Source organism: Aythya ferina (genome assembly GCF_964211825.1).
Source record: "Aythya ferina genome assembly, chromosome: 1".
NCBI lineage: Eukaryota > Metazoa > Chordata > Aves > Anseriformes > Anatidae > Aythya > Aythya ferina.
In genome coordinates this window covers 93,246,048-93,255,288 of record NC_140296.1, presented here as the reverse complement: position 1 = coordinate 93,255,288, position 9,241 = coordinate 93,246,048, and the positions used below count along the sequence as shown (strand labels likewise).

Below are 9,241 nucleotides of genomic sequence, written 5' to 3'. Positions count from 1 at the left end.
GCAAGATGGGGCACAGAGAACCTGATATGAAATAAACAGTTTGACAGAACATAAAGGCAGGAAGCAAGAGACAGATGAATAGCCAGGGAGGTTCCTGCCACCAAGGTGGGTAGATATCATCTGGAGGCATACTGCTTGGGAAGGGCTGACAGATGACAAAACTGTCAGGAAACAGAGAAATATGAGTATGAAATAAGAAAAGGACCAAAGAGACTGTAAAGAAAAATCTTATAAACAAATCCCATTATTTCACATTCCCCTTTCCTTTACCCCTCTACTCTGCTCCCTCCCACTTCCCATTTTCAAGTAGCACAATATAAAAGGTTTCTTTTCAGGACTAGTGTGCTTCATATATTCAGATGTAGCATTGTTATCTGGAGGTCTACCAGAGGATGCATATTGCTTCTCTCCCACCTGCTGTTCATTTCATAAACTGCAATCAGTACACAGTCAGTCAACACCTCTTGTTTATTATGTGGTACAGCAGGGGATTTCATTAGAACTGGATTGTACTGGACCAAATTCCACATATCCCAAGTTGTGCTAGTGGGTAAAGGAGTCTGTGCAGCACAGTCACCCCATTTGGTCCACAAATCTCAGAGACTGGTTTCTTTCCTTGCATGCATATACCTTAGAATTGCATTACCTTGAATTCCTTCGCGTTGCCTTGAACTACTGCTCCTGTTCTCATTGATTCATTCATTGTTTTTGTATGCTCATTCAAGTAATACAGAGACCAAAATGAGCATCCATTTCTGTAGAACAGGAACAAAGGACTACTGCATTGTTAGATATTTATCATATCTGTAGTATGACACAGGAAGTAGTTATTTGCTCTTGTCAAAGAGGAGGTATCTCATGCCTGGACTAGAACTGCTTTGGATATAGAGCCAACTCTGCAGGGCTGCCTAGTGCTGATATCAGCTAATGCTTTCAGCTAATCCTAGAAGCATCTGCAACTTCATTGGCATGTGCATGGCTACATTCCTTAGACTTTTACTTCTAAAAGTCTTGCAAATATCATCTTTCATGAATTGGTTCCACAGATCTTTCTATACAGTCAATGCAAAGATGGAGGTCTGGCAGGACATGAGCTAGCTACCCCTCTGTTAATCTGGAAGATAACGCATACAGAATGTACATGCATGATACAGGCCATGATGTGCACCTAGTCTTCTGGAAAACATCAGTTCGTGTGGATGCCTAAGATGAAAAAAAAGACATGTCAATGCTCTCCAAAAGTTCCAATGAAGTGTATAGATTACGCAGTCATATTGGGCTTTCATAGCTATCTGAAGGTATGATAACCTCTACTGAAAGGTTCAACATACCAGTATACAGAACATGTGCAGATATATTGGCCCCTCTTTGAAGAAGAGGGCACTGATAACTAGAAATTCAAGACAAAGTTAGAAATGCCTTATTTGCTTGTGTATAATTTCCAAAGGACAAAGACTGTGTCTCTAGGATCCAAGAGAATGGCTGTTTTCACAGACTGGTTAATGTTTCTATAACACTTCCTTGCTTGTACCACTGGTCAAGCTTTATTCTTCATAGGAGGATTAGACAAACATAATCTCATGCCCATTTTAGAAATAGGAACATTTACTAGTTTTATATTTCACTTCCTGCAAATATGAAATTATGACTTCAGCTGTAAGGTGGCCCACTCACATCTCCACTGGTGATTCATGCTGTCTTTCCACACAAATGTACCAAGTTAATGTGCTTGTCAGTGACAGCTCTAAGTGACCACACTCCCCAAAGTCAGAAATAAAATTTAAGACATATCCTTCAAGCAATTGTTGCTAGTAAATAGCATATGACCCACTAGCAATGTCTGTGTTGTACTTTTTTCTCATGGATTAAAGATAGAAGAAAAGAGTTTCAGTTCCCTGACATTTAGTTCAGATCTGAGCTGGGAATCTGAATGAATACTGATATAAAGGATTCAGTAAAGCTTCATATGATTTGATTTCATGTTTTTTTTTGTTTGTTTGTTTGTTTGTTTGTTTGTTTGTTTTTTTAAGAATTACATTCAAAATATTGCATTGCTGGAAAAAAAAGAAAAAGGAACAAAAGAGATCCATGAAACTTTAATTCTGTCTAGCTCCTAACTCATGCATAACTTCTATCATGCAATCATATCTTTTGATATACATGGGTAAACGTTGCATATCTTCCTTGGTTAGCATGAAATGTCTCATTGAAAGCTGTATCAAACTACCTAGTTAGTGCTTTAGCAAAGACAACATAGTGCTTCTGACCAGACAACACCTTTGCATGATGAGGAGTCAAATAACGTGGAACACTTGTACCACATGTGAGAAAGAAGAGTGAGGACTGATATAAAAATGGAAAAAGTGGGACATAGATGAGGAGATAATACCATTTGCATTTTTTCATGAGAAAGCTGTTACTTCAGACAGGACGGTGGACATGATCAGGATATTCATCTGAGGTCATGGGCCTACATTCCCTTTACCACTGAGGATTTGAAAAAGAACATCCAGGAAGTGAACCTGTTTAAACAGAATAACATACCTTCACTGACAGCATTGCATTTAGATGAACTTCTTGAAGACAGTGAACAGGTTATTTTGAGATTCCTGCCTTCTGTTGTCAAAGCATTCCAGACAAACCTCAGAGATGGAGATAACAGCTGCGCAAAACACCTGAAGAGTTTCTATGAAGTGCTAAAAACTAATTTGTAGCACCCAGGAGTTTGCAACCTGGTCACCCTGTGATAGCTTGCACTTTCCAAGAGTTTGTGCGCATAAACAGCCTCTCTGAGCCTACCCAGCACTGAAGGTCATGTCTGCAGAACAGCAGGTTGTTGCTACCTGTGAAGGCAAGGAGTAGCTCTCCTTGGAAAAAATATATAATAATATAGTGAAAAAGAATCTACCTGCTCTACTCATGGGGCTGGCCACACTGCTTCCCAGGTAAGTATAGAAAATTTGTGAGGAACTGACCTGCAAGGCTGGAGCCTGTCCTGTGGTTAATGCTCTGCAAATCCATTTCACAGAACAGGATACTGACCCCATTCGAGGAAGACACATGGATGAATGGTAAGGGTCTGAGGTGAGAATGCAAAGGCTTCCTGACAGTGAGGACAAATCAGGTCAAAGTCAAAAAGCTGGTTCCTTAACTCCTTTCATGTCGACTTTTTCAGAAAAACAGAAAAGGCCAAACAGACTTATATGTGCCTGGATAAGGAGAAGATCAGAAGGGAAAGGAAAGGCTTCTGAATTTGAGATTTTTCACCCATTTTATCTGTTTCAGAGGGCTGGACTCTGAAGATCTGGCCTCTTGACAGCCAAAATTCTAAATAATTTGGGCATGAGGATTTTGTAGAAAGATGCTCACCAAGACAAAAATATTTTCCTCAACATTCATTCATCTTTACCGTGGCTGAGAAGATAACTTTATTTTTAAAAGAAAAGTATTTTCATGAAATAGTATCAGTAGGCTTTTAAAGGCCATTTTTTCCTTCCCTGCAGTACTTATTATCACTGCAAGCAATGGCGATACCTGGGGTGATCAAAACCAAAAGAAGCAAGAGCAGTTCACATTAAAGGTCCCTCTCCCAAAGAGAAATGGGCTGCACAACTCTACAAAGCCCCCAGAGCCCAGCACAGTGCTCAGCACACATCCCAGCTCTACAGAGCTATCCCAGCTCAACAAGGCTGTAACAATGACCAGGCCCTGAGCAACCTCAGATCCATGCATCTGAGTGGTCGCTGAAATAGTTTCTAGGACCACAGCCAGTCTTCTGCAGTCTTCTTCTCTCTGAAACAGTGTGAAAAAACCCTCACCCAAGAGCACATCTCCAAGAGTGGCTTGTTATGAGTTAGGTACAGAAGTTACTCATGAGCAATGCTCTCAGGAATTAGGAACAGGTACAGCATGATATGTGGTAGAACCCGTGCTTCAGAGGGCCAAAAGTGTGAACAATTTCTGAGTCAAATAGATGAAAATCAGACATTGATTGGTTACATCTGCATCAGACTGCCACTTTTCAAGCTAGATAACAAGTTGTTCTCTAGCTGTAACACAGTACTTACTGTATTCAGGAGGAGGCTCTGACAGTGAAGACAGAGATGCCATCTCTACAGCTTACTGATTTTTTAATATTTCACATGCGTGACTGGAACTGGTATATCTTCCATTGACGTTAGCCTCCAGGTGACTAGGAGGAGGCAGCACACAAACAAGGTGGCAGATATATGTTGCCATTCCTGGTAGGACTGAGTTACTACTGCTACTTGCTATCTGCGTGATAAGTGCCAGCAGCCCCAGCCAGCACCTACATCTGACTTTACTGACTAATCTATGCCTGTAATATTGCATAGTATTTATGAAATAAATGAAATACAGTTGTAGGTACATATCACAACAGTTCTGAACTTACTTTTCTTGAGCATGCCAACAAGGGTTGCTATACAGATAAGGTCCTCTGCAGCAATCATTTTTTGCAAACTCATAGTGCCTTCCAGGAACAAATCCAGAGCAATTTTCCATTTTTGAGAGCTAGAGGAATCTGCAGCCAGTGAGACGCTGAGAGCTGCTAGTCCAGAACCTGGAAACTCTGCCAATTTCCAGAGCAGGAAATGTGAATTCTCAAATGACAGATACATTCATATCATCCTTTTCATACAGCACTGGATTTCATCCTGAACACAAAAGAAATGGGATCTCCAGGTCAGGACAATAGCTGAAGGTACTGGAGGTAAGAAGCAGAGCTAAAAAGCTTCACAGATGGGCTTCTGCTGCAAAGGACATGTGGAACTGTCTTTGAAAACAGTGTGAAGAAAATATGAATCACTTTTGTCACTCAAAAACAGTTAACTAGATGAAGAAAATGAAGGAAGGAGTTAGAAGTTAGTTTTCCCCATTCTCTTTAAGAGTATTCCCCATTGTCTTAAGAGGATTTTCCTATCCTCTTAAAGAAGTTTTTTTGAACTTTCAGAAAGTGAACGTATGTTTTTATGTTAAGGATGTAAAAAGGCTCTCAGTTTCCCTCAATTCATTTCAGTCCCTGGAAGGTTTTGCATACAGACCCAGCTAATTTGCCATGTGCTCTGAGAGCACATATCTCCCTGCTTTGTGAAACATTTCAGTATGGAAAATTTTCTCATTTCCCTCATATACACCACAGAAAGGAACTTCTCCTTGGAGGTACCAGATCCCCTGGCATGCTACTAAGGTAGTTGACTGATGGGTGCCAAAACCATTGTACATAAGTGAGGTAACAGGTACAACTGCTCATAAGACCTGGTTGCAGCGCTGCTCATTTTAGTGTCAGGCATAAGAAACCTACATAGGGAATGTTCAGGGGCATGAGTTGAGGATGATTAAAGTTCAAATGAAAACTTTTCAGAGACTTTATCAACTTCAGAAAGCTGGAATAATGGTAAAGAAAATTAATGGCGGACAGTTAATATTTTGCCATGTAATATAATGCTAACCACTGAGAAAAAGTAAATCAAAACTAAACATATATTGAAGTCATTCCCTGCAGCAGTCTTCGAGAAAGACAGAAAACAGTGTTTGAGACTTAGAAATCCTTTACATGTGTTAACAGTTTGGAGAGCACACTTACAAATGTGTCTGTGTGCTTTTGGGTGGGGAGAATGAGCAATGAAAATCACATTCTCGATCTTCCCTTTCAGTGGCAATAGAAAACCCTTATTTTCTGGTCTGTAATCTTTCCAAAAACAAGAAAACAGAACTATGCAGAATTATGCTGAGAGCCAGAGCATCTCTTTCTCCAGAGGGCACATACATCATGAGAGTATGTATATATCATAATTTTCTTTCACTCTCTCACTGCCCTCATTGCAGTGATAGCAAATTTATCATCAGGAACTTGCATAAACCTTCATTAGTGTGTTGCCAAAAATGCAAGAGGACATGAACTGTTTTTTGTTGTTGTTGTTGTTGCTGTTGTTTTTTGTTTGTTTGTTTTGTTTTGCTTTAATCAAGCTGTCTACAAAGGCTTCTCATAACTGGATAACAATATCTGTATACTTTTCTCCTATCACAAGGCTGAGTCAACTGTTGTTGATATCAGGATATCATACAAAGTACAGTAATGATGTACTAGAAGTAAAGTTTGTTTCCACAATGATTGCAATAATGAGGCAAAATAAAACATATTAGGATGGGAACCTTTCTGCAGTTTTCCTCTCCAATTTTGCTCTCCCCATTTTACTCTCAGTTGTAAACCTTGTTCATACAGATAAGTCTTGATATTTATTTCTTGACATATTTACCAACAGCAATGCTGATTACAAGGTTAATATTTGAATTTATAATAAAAAGAGGGTAGGTAAGATTTAAGGGGTTCGTATAACTCCAGGAGGATACCACTTATATTTCCACATTAACAGCAAGAGTCAGCATAAATATGCTCCCAGGCACCCTCCAGCAGTGAAAATCTAAATTCAACCAGAACCACTTGTGCTTTTCTGACATGTAGTTCCTAATGGAAGTTCTAATTCACAGTATGATCAATTCCTATTAAAAGTGGGTTAACCAAACACAGGAAAAATGGCTTCATTTTAAGCACCAGGCAAACACAATAATTCTCTATTTACTCTCAAGCCTCAAGACTGTATGTTTCTAAACAATAGCTACTCTAAGAGCCGAAAACATAGCAGAAATATTCTTGAATTGTCAGAATATGGTTCCAAAGAAGTGCTTTCCAGATTGGAAATGATGGTACATTCCACTTACAGTTGTGAGACAAGTTAATTAGACAGATACAGTAAACTACATAGTAATTTCAAAGTAACTCCACTGGAAATTATGGTAATTACATAGTCATTGAAGTAAAAAGGTCCAAAATAGAAAAACAGAGCTCAAATGTCTATGTGCGTGTAGATACTTTAACCTCTGCTTCACTTTTTCCCTCTTAACAATTCAAAATAGTGACTAGCTACCTATCCTGTATACATGTTTTTTGGTAATTCATGGCTCAATTTGAAGTATTGTATCATTTTGTGAGACTCTCTGAAAGCAGTCATATGCCTAAGGGCTTTACTGGACTGGAGCTATGGCATTTGACAGAGTGCATGACTGAGCCCCTGGCCATTTCACCTCCACTGTATGATACTACTCCATTAAACTTCATTTCTGGTGAGAGGACAGAAGCACAGCCAAAAGGGAAAAAAAAAAAAAAAAAATATTACAGAAATATCTCATGTGTGAGGTGTTTTCTTACTTAGAATGCCATGCTAAGTCTAGAGTATGCTTTGCTTTGGGTCTTAAGCCAAAATACTTGGCTTCTGGTCCCTGCCTTTACTTATGCCAACATAATGTCTATTATCGTCACTGCAGTTAACCCTGGGGGAAAAAAGAAAAAAAAAAAAAAGAAAAAAGAAAAAAACAAAAGAAAAAAAACATGAGAATGAAGCCCTAGAGCTTTACTTGTTTCTAAAGAAATACACCTGTATGCTTGAAAATAAATGAATGTATATACAGAAATGCTGGCAAGCCCCATTTGAACACTAAATCTAGCTTTTGCCAGAGTGGAGAAAAGAGGGTTATTGATATCCAGAGCACAGACATACAACCTCTCTCATTCAGGACTGAAAGGGCTTCACCAAGGCACAGCAGTGGGATCATGAAGTTAGTGAGTGCCGCTTGCCCCAGCCCATGGCCAACACCATCTTTTGCAGGAAATGATGAGGTAAAGGTGAAAGGCCCAGTGGCAAAGACAAGGATTGCCCCTTCATAATGGTGGTTTCCATGAGAAGCCATGTGGTGCTTGAAGCAAAATATTTCTTAAAGCCCCTGAGAGAAGTGGGTAGTGAGGAGTAGATGGAGACTATTCCAGCCTTTGAAGGAAAAGCTTCAAGGAGTGGCACGCAGTGACCCAGATGTGCTATATGAGGAGGTGTCGAACAGTTTGATTTCTCACATGCAGTCAGGTACAAGCTGTGGGAAAAGAGTAAATCTTTCTAATACTCAACCGTATATTTCTCCTCCCTCCATTAAGATTTCATTGTGTGACTCAAGAAACATGTCATTTTAAAACCTTAGAGGATAAATTGTCAAAATGCATTGTCCTTCAAAGACTTCCTTTGGTTTCTTGTTTAAATCTCGGAAATGCTTTGTGAGTTATTTTTTTACATTCACTTAGATTTTAATATTGTAGAGATGAATGTGCCTTCCCTCTTGTGAGTTAAGTGCTTAAAATATCCTAGATAAACAAAATGAATCGTGAAAAGGACAATTGTTCCTTATGGCCTTCTATATGCAGAGCAGGTCCAAGTCTCACAGACCCTTCAGACTTGTATCTCCTCCTTCTGGTGATTACAGCTTAACACCATACTGATGATAAAAGGTAAATGAGTTCCTGCAGCAGAATAAGTATCAAGTCTATGAAGCTTTTGTGAATGTGGATGCTGCTCTTACCATTATGGGCAATTAGAGCGCTTTGAAAGTGTGTTGCCTGACTTTCTGTTGCTTGGTAACTGGTGCACCTAATTCTTTCTCTAAGAGGTCACAGAAATGTCAGAAAATCCATTTTGTTGGGTGGGAGGGGGGGAGACAAATGCCCCCATCAGAACAGCAGCATATAGATTTGTTAAAAGAATTTCATGTCTTCCATTAGCAGATAGAAAATAGTATTATTATTTGCCTAGCACTACAAAGCTGTGCAATTTCCAAGCAGTGCCAACTATATAACATTCTTGTTGTGCCATAGAGCTTAGGAACTGCAAACACACTGATGAAATTTGGCACGATACAGGTCAATATAATTCATGGATACACTGACAAATAGCCTTTATTGGCCTGATGCTGAGCCTATTGGAGTCAATGGAAAAGCACACTAACATGGCTATGGTTCAGCAAAACAAGTTTTAAGGAGTTTCTGAGACTGGAAGCTTTGCAAACATTGACTGGCACAGGGAAAAAAATATGAACTTTGAAGCAAGCTAATGAGACAGGAGATAAAATTCTTCTCTCTAAAGAGAACCAAGTTGCAGTTTCTGCAGCCCCTGAAGTGCTTTTGCTGAGGGAGAACAAATTAAGTGATATCTGTAAAGGAAGAGCTTGGCTATTTTTACCTGCATTTTAGGGAACAGGACTTTGGAAGTATATCTCATCTTTAGCAAACTCCCATATCTTTCTACTTTAAGACAGGTTCAGTAATACACACTCCATGTTATATACTATTCCCCACAAATGGGCACTGTCAAAAAAACCTACTTCACTATAACATGAGCAG

At 39.3% G+C, this 9,241-nt stretch overlaps 2 long non-coding RNA genes across 2 annotated transcripts in view; one reads left to right on the top strand and one right to left on the bottom strand.

Annotated features, from left to right (window-relative positions):
• Nucleotides 1–449: 449 nt before the first annotated feature.
• The window catches only part of LOC311432976, a 45,019-nt gene continuing 36,227 nt past the window's right edge, over nt 450–9,241 (bottom strand). Inside the window, exons 5-6 of the long non-coding RNA XR_014690458.1 lie at nt 2,421–2,522; nt 450–1,203 (exon numbers count right to left, since the gene is read on the bottom strand). This is a non-coding gene — a long non-coding RNA (uncharacterized lncRNA). The remainder of the gene's footprint in view (nt 1,204–2,420; nt 2,523–9,241) is intronic.
• LOC311432979 lies at nt 2,226–4,156 on the top strand. Its single transcript, XR_014690460.1, has 3 exons — nt 2,226–2,945; nt 3,029–3,071; nt 3,176–4,156. It is a non-coding gene; the product is annotated as an uncharacterized lncRNA (long non-coding RNA).